General features: G+C 37.9%; 1 protein-coding gene across 1 annotated transcript in view; it reads right to left on the bottom strand.

The window, feature by feature from the left end:
* ASNS (asparagine synthetase (glutamine-hydrolyzing)) overlaps positions 1–12,303 on the bottom strand; it is a 160,301-nt gene that overhangs the window by 146,935 nt on the left and 1,063 nt on the right. The gene's annotated exons all lie outside the window — the stretch shown is intronic.

The raw sequence follows: 12,303 nt of genomic DNA, 5'->3' as shown, positions 1-12,303 counted from the left end.
CTGCACCTCAGTTATAGCATTTTGAAGTTCAGCCTAATTAGATCTCATTTCTGTACTAAGAGATTCTCTAGTGTCTTTTATGCTTTTTTCAAGCCCAGCAATTAACTTTATAATTGTTATCCTGAATTCCATATCTGACATCTTACTTATATCTATATTGATTAGATCTGTGGCAGAGAACATTACATCTGGTTTTTCTTTTGTTGTGAACTCCTCCTTCTAGTCATTTTGCCCAGAGAAGAATGGATGAGTGAGTGAGCAGAATCAAAAATATCAACCACGACCCAAGCAAAATACACACTGGACGAATCCGAAGTGGTCAGTAACCAAAACAGAAAAGCAAACAAAAACAAAACAAAAGGGGCGTGGGTAGAGAGAATATAACCTCACAGGGTCAACAAAACAGGGTGATCCACTCGTTCCTGAGTGAATTTTGATCTGTGTGTTACAGACACTAACTCCCAAAATCGCAAAGAAAGCAAAACTTATATATATACAAAAATAAAATTATTCAAGAGAAAAAAGGCCAAAAATGAAGCATGTCTATAAAATGTAGATGTAAAAAATAAAAGTAAAAAAGTGACTTAAAAACAAAGAGTTGATAAAATAAGAAACTAGTTGAAAAGGAAAATAAAAGGAAAAAAAGAAATGGGAAATTTTAGACTGAAAGATAAATGAATCATGAGAAAAAAAACCTCGAGTTCTATATACTATTTTCCCCTAGCTCTGGAGTTTTATAGTCTTGTGGGATCCATAAACTAGTTGTGCACCTGTTCTTCCAGTTGGTCTTCTGGGGTAGGAGCCTGCTGTGCTGCTTCTCAGGCATCTTTGCCTTGGCAGACTTGCACCACCCCTTGCCAGGGGGCTGGGCTCAGTGTGGCTTTTGTTCCCTGAAGGCTTTCTGTGCTTTAGAGGATCAAAATAAAAATGGCCATGCCCCAATCTCCAGCCCCAGAGCAGAAAGATCGTGATCCCCTCTCTTCACTAAACCCTCTGGGACAAACAGTCTTCACTTTCCTGTGTGCCAAACTCTGCAGACTCCTGTAGTGCGTGCCCACAGTGATTCTCCTGGGGGGAGCGCAAGGGTCCTGCGTTACTGCCCTTTGTAGTGCCCTGGGGCTGAGAGCAGTCGCAGGCTTGTGCACATACCCACTCAGCAGCTCCCAGGGTAGAGCTGAGTGTCACCGTACTGTCCTTTATGGGGCTGCCACCCTGAGAGCTATTGCCTGGTTGTGGCACACCCATTCCAACCCTCCTGGGCAATGGCAGATGGTCCACGTGTTCCAGTCCTTTCAGTGTTTCCAGGCGGAGAGCAGTCACCTGATGGGCCTGGCTGGTGCTTTATGGTGACCTTAACGGAGAGTCACACCCTGGGCTTATTAACCATAACCAGTTTCCCTGCTCCAGTGCTTGGGCACTTTACCGGCTCAGGCACCCCAGTTAGTTCTGTGACTCCTGGGATCTTGAGACCACACTGACCCACCTAGAATTCTGCCCTTTTCATCCCCTGAGCCCCTTTCAGACAGGGATGTCTCTCACTGGAGCAGATTTCCAATGGTTCTAATTTTGCCTTCTGGGGCTATATCCTTTTCTGGTAGCCAGCTTATGGAAGCTCCCTCCTCACTCTGTTTATCTTCCAATATCTCCCCTCAGATTTACGTCTCCGCAATTCCTACATTGCAAAAAGCAGTCACTTTTCTACTTGTAAAGTTCCAGATATTTTTTTCTTACAGTTCAGGCTGAATTCATGGGTGTTTAGAATGGCTTGATAGTTATCTAGCTACATTCACGGCACTAGATGAAATGAGGTCCCCTACTCTACCACTATCTTGCCTCTGACCCTGCCCCCATTGTCTTTCCACATTTTATATTGGGCACAAATTCTATTCTCCTCATAGAACTAGAGTTCTGATTCTCCTGAACTCTGAAGTTTCTATTGTTTCTGTATACCACCTTCACCTTTCATTTAGATCTGTCAAGCTTCAACTATAAAAGTGTTACCTCCCTACTCAGCCTCTACCTTCCACCCTCAACCCCTGGCCTCTGCCATTTTCTTCCATTATTTATATCCTTGGCAAAAGTTCAATGTATAAGGGGGTAGGTAATGTTATCTTGATTGGCAATGTTCTAGTACTTATATTAGATGGTTGAAGTAGGGTGAAGTAGGGTGAAGTAGGGTAGGGAGAGAGACAAAATGCTACCCTATTTCCTGTGAGAAAGCAGGTCAGATTCCTCTTCTTAGGCAGAAAGTAAAAAGATGGATGTAGAGATAGATATTTAGAAAGGGAGGAAAATAAAGATCGTCTTATGTGTCTGCTAGCCTGGACCCACTCAGTAAGAGAAGACAAGTCCAACTCAAAGTAGAGGTAAGGCTTGACTGTAAATTGTTTCTAGAGGATGGACATATGTATACAACTCATTCCAGAGACAAAAGATGAAATGGGGGGTGGGGGCCACATGCCCTAGGACATGTCCAAAGATGTAAGGTAGCTGCAGGAACTGTATCAGAGAAACTAGTCCCTGGGGGAACCCTGTTAACAGATGACAGAGGGAAAGCTAAACCCTTCCCTTCTGTTCCCTTCTGTTTATACACAGAACTGCCTCTGTGTATAAATTCACTAATCAGCAGAAGGAATTAGTATTGAGAGAAAAATAATGAGCCATAATATATAATCAATTTAAATAGAGTTTAAGCAACTGTAAGGCTAGGGATAAATACTGGAAAGGTACTTCCATTTTTATAATAATGTAATCACTACTGACTGCTTCTATACTGACAGGTATTTTGTACACACAATGGTATAACAGATTGAGAGTCTGAATTATTTGCAAAAAAGACTATTAGTCAAGGAGACTTAGAACTAAAGTTCTGTTGACATGCAGCCACCCTCAACAGAGAGAGCTTCAAATCCCAGAAATAGTTGCTTCTATTTTTGGAGGGTCATCCTAATCCATAGACTCTTGAGGCTGTAAGCACTGAAAAAAGACTTAGAAATCATTTATTCCAACTCCTTTTCTTTAGAGATAATTGCTTCTTAGATGAAGATCATTTATGCACATTTCAGTATAGAGATCTTTATAGTGAACATCTTTATCAATTAATATTTGATACTAGGAGTCTAAAAATGTGGCAATAAATCGAAATATTTTTTGAAAAGGTATTTCCTTTTAAAATTTTTAGCCAATCCACTTGTCATTATTATACTTGTTTATAAAAATAGCTACCATTATATCACGTGCCCTCTTTAATTCCCATCACCCAGTTAGCACTGGGTGTTATATTCAACTAATGAATCATTAAACATTATATCAAAAACTAATGATGTACTCTACCTTGGCTAATTGAATTTAAATTTTAAAAAATTAAGTAAAAATAAATAGCTACCATTTATCGAAAACTTGAATGTGGTAGGTCCTTTGCAAATATCCTCTCATTTAACCAACACAATCACTCTAAAAGATGGGCATCATTACCTCTCCTTTATAGGTAAGAACGACGAGGCTCAAAAAACAGCTAGTGAGTGACAGAGCAAGGATTAGAACACATTTTGTCCAATATCTACTACTCTATCGGGTGTATCACCATGGAAACATTTTAAAAATATACCAGAAAAAACAGGAAAACTGTCTCTAATATGTAATCTTTCAAGTGTCCCTAAAATATGTGTACAAGTGAATACTTTATTGAGGTTTACCCTAAGGCAAATATGGTTATAAAGAGGGCTGACATACTGGAAGTATTTCAAAATTCTACCTCTGATTAAATGTGAAAATTTTAAAAACCAGTAATTATCTAAATCAACATTGAACAGCATGGTAAAATGACTAAGCTCATTTGTGGACAGAGAACAAGACTGACGGGTTCACTGGTTCTATTTCTCTTCATTTCTCATGTGGAACACTGGTGTCAGTGCATGAAGAACTAGCTCTAGGTAGGGAGAAGTCACTCAAAATTATATCACCTATTGACCTTCGATACTTAGAAAAGAGCTTGGATTTCGAGGGGGTTGAGAAATAGCTCTCCTCTTGCTTTAGGTGTTGTCATTGGTGGAACTCCCCAGAAAACAGACTCTGAAACAGAGATCAGCATGCATAAAGATTATTAGGAAGTGCTTTTGAGGTCGATGCCTGTGAAAGAGAAGAGGAGGAAGCAGGATTGTAGAGAGGAAGAAGTTGGGCTATGTGTAGTCTTTCTATGGGGAACTCTGATGTTGGAATGGCCCTAGGGAATACCACAGGTTGAAGCTGGGAGGCTGAGTTTCTATATCCTTATGTTGATCAGTCCTTGTGTGTGGGTGCCCTGAAAGGAGGCATGACCTTGAGTTAAGTCAGGTGTTTGCACCTGAGGCAGTTCCCTGAGAGGGCAGGCAGCTGTGGGTTGTCTGCTGCCAGCACTCCCAACAGCTAGGGGAATAAATCTTTCAGTCCTAAAGGGGGGGATCAGAACAATGCATCACAGCGTCCACCTCAGGTTTGCTGCCTTTCATCACATGTACAGTTTCATTTTTATTATTTAAGATGTCTGGGGTGAGTCATCATAAAATGTCCCAAGAATGCCCAAGCCTGGTGAAGATTAACCTTGCCTATCAATTTATTTCCTTTAGACCCTGAGACCCTCAAAAGAAGGACAGAACGGTGTCTAGTTAGTTAGAATTTCAAGAGTCAGGCTTGTAGTTTTCTGTGAGCAAGACAAGAAATCACAGAAGTCAGTGAGAGAAAATGGTCAGATAACTGAAAAACAGGAGGCAGGTTAGGAAGTAGCTCAGACCAGGTTGTGCCCACCCATTTGTGTGAGAGGATGTGATTCTTGTACAAGCAGGTCTGGGACTAAATAAAGCTCTTTTGTGGGCTGGATTTAGCCCAAAGGCTGTAGTTTGCTGACGTTTGATTTTTAAAATTAGCATTAGAATCGCAGGTCCAGGAATCTATTTGGTTCCATTTGCATTTAGTACTATAAGATTTCTATCTGTGTGACCTTGGGCAATATCCCAGAGCCCTGTCTGTCTCAATATCCATATCTGTTAAGTGGGTGTAATAATAGTACTGGCCTTCCAGGGTTATTTAGAGAAGGAGACAGTCCCAGTTAAACATCCAGCAGGTAGTCTGGCACTTATCAGGTATTCAGTAAACAACTTTTGGAATTGTTATTGTTGTTATATTTGTTATCATACTGAGTTAATTGAGTATTTTCTGCCAAAGCCACTATTAGCCTAAATTTTGGAGGCAAGAGAATAAGAGAATAGTTTAAATGAGTTGTTAAAGTTGTAAAGTAATAATCAAGGAAAAGGTTGTGTCAAGACTCTTTATACTATTCCTGCAACTTTCCTGTAAAATCTGAAATTGTCAAAATAATAACTGAAAGTTAAAAAAAAGAAAAAAAAAAACCAAAGCTCTTTGACTTACTTTGCTGGGATTATTTGGGAGAGAAGCATGCTCTGGAACTCTTGACTATTTCTACACTGTTTGGTTTTATATACTTATGCCCTTTTAATTTATCCTTTAATTTTTGTGAAAACATCATTCTATTTCAGCCATGGTATGAGAATAAGAAAAAGAATTTGTGTCCATATTTGGATTAGAGAGAAAAGGGGAACATCATCTCCATGAGGTGCAGACAGGATGTAAGCAGGAGAAATTAAATCAAGCAATCTGCAAGAATGAGATGAAACTGCAGGAAGAAAGACTCAAGAAAGGCATATACTGCTATATTTTTTTCTCTTTTCCTTCCTGGAGATATTTCTTTCCTGGAGAATATGACTATTTATAAGCACCAACTGTATGCCAGGCACAGTACTAGGTGCTTTCACATGTTATCTCACTAATAACGATCCTGTTGGGAAAAATATTATTGCCATTTTTACAATGAGAAAAACTGAGGCTCAGAGAGAATAGTTAGGTTTCCCAAGACCACACAGTATGTGAAGGAGCTGGGGAAAGAGTGTGGCATGGGTTTAGGGTCAGAAACAACTGGGTTAATTGTCCATCAGCAAGTGAATGGATACACAAATTGTGGTATATCCTTATAATGGAACACTACTCAGCAATAACAAGGAATAAACTATTGATGAACAAAACAACATGGTTTAATTTCAATGTAATTATACTGAGTGAAAAAAAGCCAGATAAAAAAAGAGCACACATTGTGTGATTCCATTTATAGAACTCTAGAAAATGCAAACTAATCTATAGAGACAGAAATCAGGTCAGTGGTTGTTTAGATATGGGGAGGGGTCAGGAGCAGCAGGAGAAAACTTTGGAGGGGGAGCAATAGATATGTTCAATATCTTGATTGTGGTTATGTTTACATATGTCAAAACATCATATCATATATCTTACATACACCTTATTGCATATCAATTATACCTTAATAAAGCAAAAAAAAAAAAAACAGAGTGGAATCCCTTTTACTATTTACAAGGGCTTAATCTCTGAGACTAGTTTATTAGTTGGTAATGCCTCCTCAGAGAGTCGGTGTGAAGATGAAAATAAATCAGTGAGGAAAGTGTTTAATATAGTGCCTAATATGATAGTAAGTGAGCAGCAGAAGTTATGTAAGTCCTAGACTCTGAGTTCTTCCTTCTTAGAGCTTTCTCTACTTCAATTAGTAATGCTAGTCATTGTTATTTTTATTTATAGCTATAATTCAAGCACATCAATCTTAATCCAAAGCACAACATCTTTCCACTAAACCACACCAAACCATGCCAAATTTTATGATTTGAGTTCAGAGACATCATCTCCTGATGGGGGACCAGGCCAGAATCTTCTGCAAAAAAGCTGTTTTGTCTTAGAGCCAATAGTTTGTCCAAGCTGTTGCTATCATACTCTTCAGTCCCAGAATTTTTCTTTTGTTCCTTTTTATAATTCTATTTCTTTATAGATATTCTAATTTTGTTCATACATCATTTTCCTCATTTCCTTTAGTTCTCTGTCCATTTTTTTCTATTGGTTCTTTGAGCATATTTAAGACAGTTATTTTAAGATCTGTCTAGTAACTTCAATGTCTGGACTTCCTCACAGACGGTTTCATTCCTTTGAATGAGCCATTCTTTGTTTCTTTGTATGTCTTGTAATTTTTTTTTTTTTTTTTTTTTTTTTGGTTAGAACTGACATTTGGCTATTATAATGTCATAACTAGAAGTCAAATTCTTCCTCTTTCACAGGGTTCACTATTTTTTGGTTGTTGGAAGGCTGTAGCAATCAGTTGATTTAATGTCCTTGCCAAACTATTATTGCAAAGACTGTATTCCTTGTCACATGTGGTCACTGCAGTCTCTGCTCCTTAGCTTGTGTTCAGCAAGGATTGTGATAGAAATATTCTTGAATGCTAGGAACTCCCAGTCTTTGCAAACTGGCTCTGAGCCAGGGCCCTCCTTCAACTTGCCAGCTTTCAATGTACCAAGGGATGAGGCCAAGGTGAAAGCATAGGGTCTTCTTGAGTGTTTGAGTATGTGTCTTGCCCTGAGCATGCACATGGCTTTCTAAATTCCCCCATTTACATAGTTGCTTTTGAATGTCTTAATTTCCCAAAGAAACTCTACCCAGCTTTTGTCTTAGGCAGTCTGTTGTATGTTTCAGCCATAATCTCTGCCTCAGGTGTTTGAGGATTGTTAATTCGGTTTTCAGCATTTTCAAGCTTTTTTCACCTGAGTTCTGAATTAGGCAAAATAGGGCAGAACATCTTGCATCAGAGCCTGCCCCATATTAGTCTGCTTGGGATGCCATATCAAAATATCACAGCCTGGATGGTTTAGACACAAGAAATTTATTTCTCACAGTTTGGGAGGATAGAACAGCCAAAATCAAGGCACCCACCAATTCAGTTTCAGATGAGGATTATTCCTGGTTTGCAGACAGCTGCCTTCTCACTGTGTCCTCACATGATAGAGAGAATGAGCTTTGGTGTCTATTCTTTTTTCTTTTTTTTAAGATTTTATTTATTTATTTGAGAGAGAGAGCATGAGAGGGGTGAGGGTCAGAGGGAGAAGCAGACTCCCTGCTGAGCAGGGAGCCTGATGCGGGACTCAATCCCGGGACTCCAGGATCATGACCTGAGCCGAAGGCAGTCGCTTAACCAACTGAGCCACCCAGGCGCCCTTTGGTGTCTATTCTTACAAGGGCACTAGCTCTACTAGATGAGGGTCTTATCCTTACGGCCTCTTTTAACTTTTATCACCTCTTTATAAGCCCTAAAATTACACTGGGGTTAAGGCCTGAACATATGAATTTTGAGAGACACAATTATCTATAGCAGCCCCAGATAGATTAGAACAGACATCGTAGTAATCTCTGAACAAGGTCAGTTTGCTCCCTTCAGAACCAGGGAAACAGCACACATTTAAATACAACTTAAAAGGAATGAGGGGAAAAAAGATATCACAACATGCAGCTAAGATTTGTAAGTCAGTTAGTTCTTTACAATAAAAGAAGTAGCATACACATTTATAATTTACTGCTTAGGGATTTTAAACTAAAGCCAGCTTCACCTATTCCATTTAAAACAAATGCTTTCTGCTCTTGTTGAACCACGAGGGAAAACAATTAAGGAATATTTTGATTCATATTCTAGGAAACTAGAGAAAGTCAGGGTAAGTAATCCCAGAGAGCCCAATCTCATAAATTGAGAATCTTTCTCTAGAAGACACAAGTTCCTCAGTGCAACCGTGGCAGTCTCTGCTTTCAAGCTAATATGTTGTGAGTCATGCTGAGTCCTCTTCCCTTGAGGTTAAAAGTATTTCCTAAACTTTCTTTTTTTTTTCCTTATCTTCTCCTCTCCTCCGTTCTCTACCTTCATCCCCTTTACATGTCTATCAACTTAGAAAATAACATTAGCCTTTCCAACTGTTTCAAATCTTGGTAGATTTTGTGAAGATGCAGGTGTAAGGAATAAAAACTGTTTGGAAATGCTCTTTTAGTTTCTGTAGGATGAAAGTACTTTATCTTGGCAGGTATTTTCAATATGAAATGAGAAGCCCTGCTTGAAAAGCACACCATCACCAGAAAAGAAAGCTCTGTCCTTTTTTCTAGAATTCTTCTACTTCCTATTCAAGTTAGTAAAGATGGTAGGTAGCGGGGGTCATCTACAACTACAAATAACCTGATGTTTAGTTAAGCCAGTAGTTAAAATCGATGTGGAGTCATACTGGATACCAGAAAGCAAGAAAGAACAATACAATAAAACCAGGGAATTTGGATAATTCACCCACTACATATTTTCTTGCTGTTGGGTGCAATTTTGCTTTAGGATAAACTCTTAGACTCAGACCAACTTATTGGTTAAATGTATATTTATTACTAAGTATGCTTAACTACCACTATTACCACAAAGAGGGGCACACACCCAACCGCAATTACAAATTAATTCATGGAAAGGAAAAGGAGGCAGTTATAATTATGTATTCTTTTTAAAGTGCAATAAATTTTCAACAGGCTAATAAAATGAGATCTGACATATAATAACCTACCATCCTGCCATACTCCTAAATCTTAACTGCTCACTATGAATGATGCTAATATTTTACAAAGGTACACAGTAAAATCAGTAATAAGTTATCACCTCTTGAAAGAAAACTCTTCATAGTATACACATCTAAAATATTTAATACTTAATTGCTTAAACATACAATAGGATCTCATGAGCCTAATGTAATTAAAAGAACGTCCATGCTTTTCAATTACACTGTCACATATAATCTGATTAACCACCTTTTGAGGTAGGTTGGGATTATTTTCCACAATTTACAGATATGAAAATTGAGATTTAGAAGGTTTAGATGACTTGCCATGGGCCACTCAGCTAATCAGTGATAATAGCGGGAGCACTATACAGGTCTCAAGGGTTCCACTGCTCTATTCACTATATGTTTCCTCCAGGATTGTCAATGTTTAGATTTTAGTAAGATCCACAATTGATTTCTCTATGATCACATCAGAAAACCCTTATATAACACAGGTGTCAGGGAGCAAAGATAATACCAGCCTTGTATGCTATCCTTTAAAGTGAAAAAATATATATTCTACTTCACTGAATTGTTTGTTAATTCAAACAACAAATCATTAAACACCTACATATGTGCCAGCCATTGTGCTAGGTTCTATTATACCCAGCTGTATTATTTTCTTTGCTGCATGACAAATTATCCCAAAATTTAATGGCTTGAAACAACAAACATGTATTATCTTACAGTTTCTGTGGGCCAGGAATTTGGGAGCACCTTAATGGAGTGGTTCTGGCTCAGGATCTCTCCTAAAGTCAATAAAGATGTTGATGAGGGAGGCAGTCATCTGAAGGCTTGACTAGGACTGGAGCAGCTGCTTCCAAGTTCACTTACATGGCTGTTGTCAAGAGTCTTTGGTTCCTTACTGACTGTTGGCAGGAAGCCTTAATTACTGATAATGTGGGCCTCTCTATAAAGTTGCCTGAGAGTCCTTAAGACTTGACAACCATCTTTCCCTAGTAAGAAGTCCCAGAGAGAGAAGAAGAAAAAAACTCGTGTAGGTTTTATTTTTTGGCATATGTTTTATAATCTCCTCTAAGAAGTCACACAAGTCTATTCATGAGAACAAGTCACTAAACACAGTCCAAACTCAAGGTGAGAGGAATTAAGTCCCACCGTTTGAAGGAAGAAGCATCAAAGAACTTGTGGACATATTTTAAAACCACTGTATCAGTGAATATAATTTAACTTACAGAATTTAATCAAATTATTATAAAATGATTTGTTAATCTCATTGTAACATTTGGGTATTTAAAGAGAAACTAAGTGTATTGAGAGTGGTTTGTGTGTGTGTGTGTGTGTGTGTGGTTGTTGCTTATTTGTTTCCATTTTGTGTCCCCATTTTTATTTTGCCCTATTAAAAAATTCTACATACAATGCTAAATAAATGCTGACTTGTCCTATCTTGTTCTATCATTAGGAATTGCATTCACTGCTTATAAGAGAAAACCCAAATAACAAAACCTTAAATAGCAGGTATTTATTTTCCCTTACATAACAACAAATCCAGAAATGGGTGGGTCCAAAGCTAATAAGCTAGCCCTCTAACGCAATCACAAAGCCTGGCACCTCTGGCTTCCTACACTGTTAATACTATGTGGGGCTTTGGTTATTATGGTTGAAATATGGCTGCTCCACCTCCAGCATTGTATCATTGTTCCAGGTAAGAAAAAAAAAAATGGGTACAGGTCCAATGGCTAAAAGGACATTTCTTCCATAAAGCTTTGAGCCTCTCCTAACAATATCCATTTTCATTTTATTGATCAGTCACACAGCCAGCCATGGCTTACAGAAATCTGGAGAAGTAAATATTTTTAACTAGACACACTGTCACCCTGAAAAAAATCAGAGTTCTGCTAGTAAGGAAGAAAGGATTTGGGCTTAAACAACTAGCAATGTCTACCAACCTGTTCCAAGGAGCCTCACCACACATTACTCTGCTCCACCAAGCTTCGACACACATTATTGAAACACCACACCAGACGGACAAACGTACTGCCCAAGATTTATGTGTGTTTCAAATGGGAGAATTTAGTCCTTGAGTCCCATATATAAAGTATATTTTTCAAAGTAACTACAACTTTCTTTTTTCTAGTTGATAACATTGAAGAATTGGCTGACATTAATGTCACATAAGGGAGTTTATCAGAGTTGTTTATTATATTAAAAATTTGGAAAAAAAACAAATAGCAATAGAATATTGGTTAGACAAATGATAGTACATCCATTTATCTTTTAAAAATGATGTTAATCATGATATATTGTTCAGTGAGAAAAGAACTATATCCATAATAAAATCCAGTTTATGAAATATTGTGTTTATATGTCTTTATGTGTTTTTTATTCTTTATATCTGGAAGACTACAACATACACTTTAAAAAATGGTTACCTGTAGATTATGGGATTTGGATAAATTTTTGTTGTTGTTGTTTGAATAACTATGTATTGTTTTCATGAAAATAAAAGCTATTTTCAAATACCCAAAATGATGGGAGGGACTTACTTGATCTGGTTTTGTTCGTATCAATAGTGTTTCCTGCCAGTAATTTTCTGAGACCTGCTATGGCTGAACCTATCTTTGGAAGGGTTTCTTATCTTTGCTCAATGGAAAAAACAAAGTTATTCCTTATTCATTAAAAATTTCAATAAAATTAAAATGAGGTAAGGGATCTTGCAATTTTGTTTGTTTTGCTTTCTATTTGGAACACTGTGACCTCTGCAAGGGTCTCCTTTTCCTGTTACAGTGGTTGTGGAAGGGAAGGGGATGAGGCTGGGCAATTAACTATACACAAATTAGAAAAGAAA

Source organism: Mirounga angustirostris, unplaced genomic scaffold (assembly GCF_029215605.1).
Source record: "Mirounga angustirostris isolate CCGP_5_RB_7025 unplaced genomic scaffold, mMirAng1.0.hap1 SCAF_12, whole genome shotgun sequence".
Taxonomy (NCBI): Eukaryota; Metazoa; Chordata; class Mammalia; order Carnivora; family Phocidae; genus Mirounga; species Mirounga angustirostris.
The sequence above is the reverse complement of the archived record's forward strand: the minus strand, read 5'-3'. Positions and strand labels throughout refer to the sequence as shown.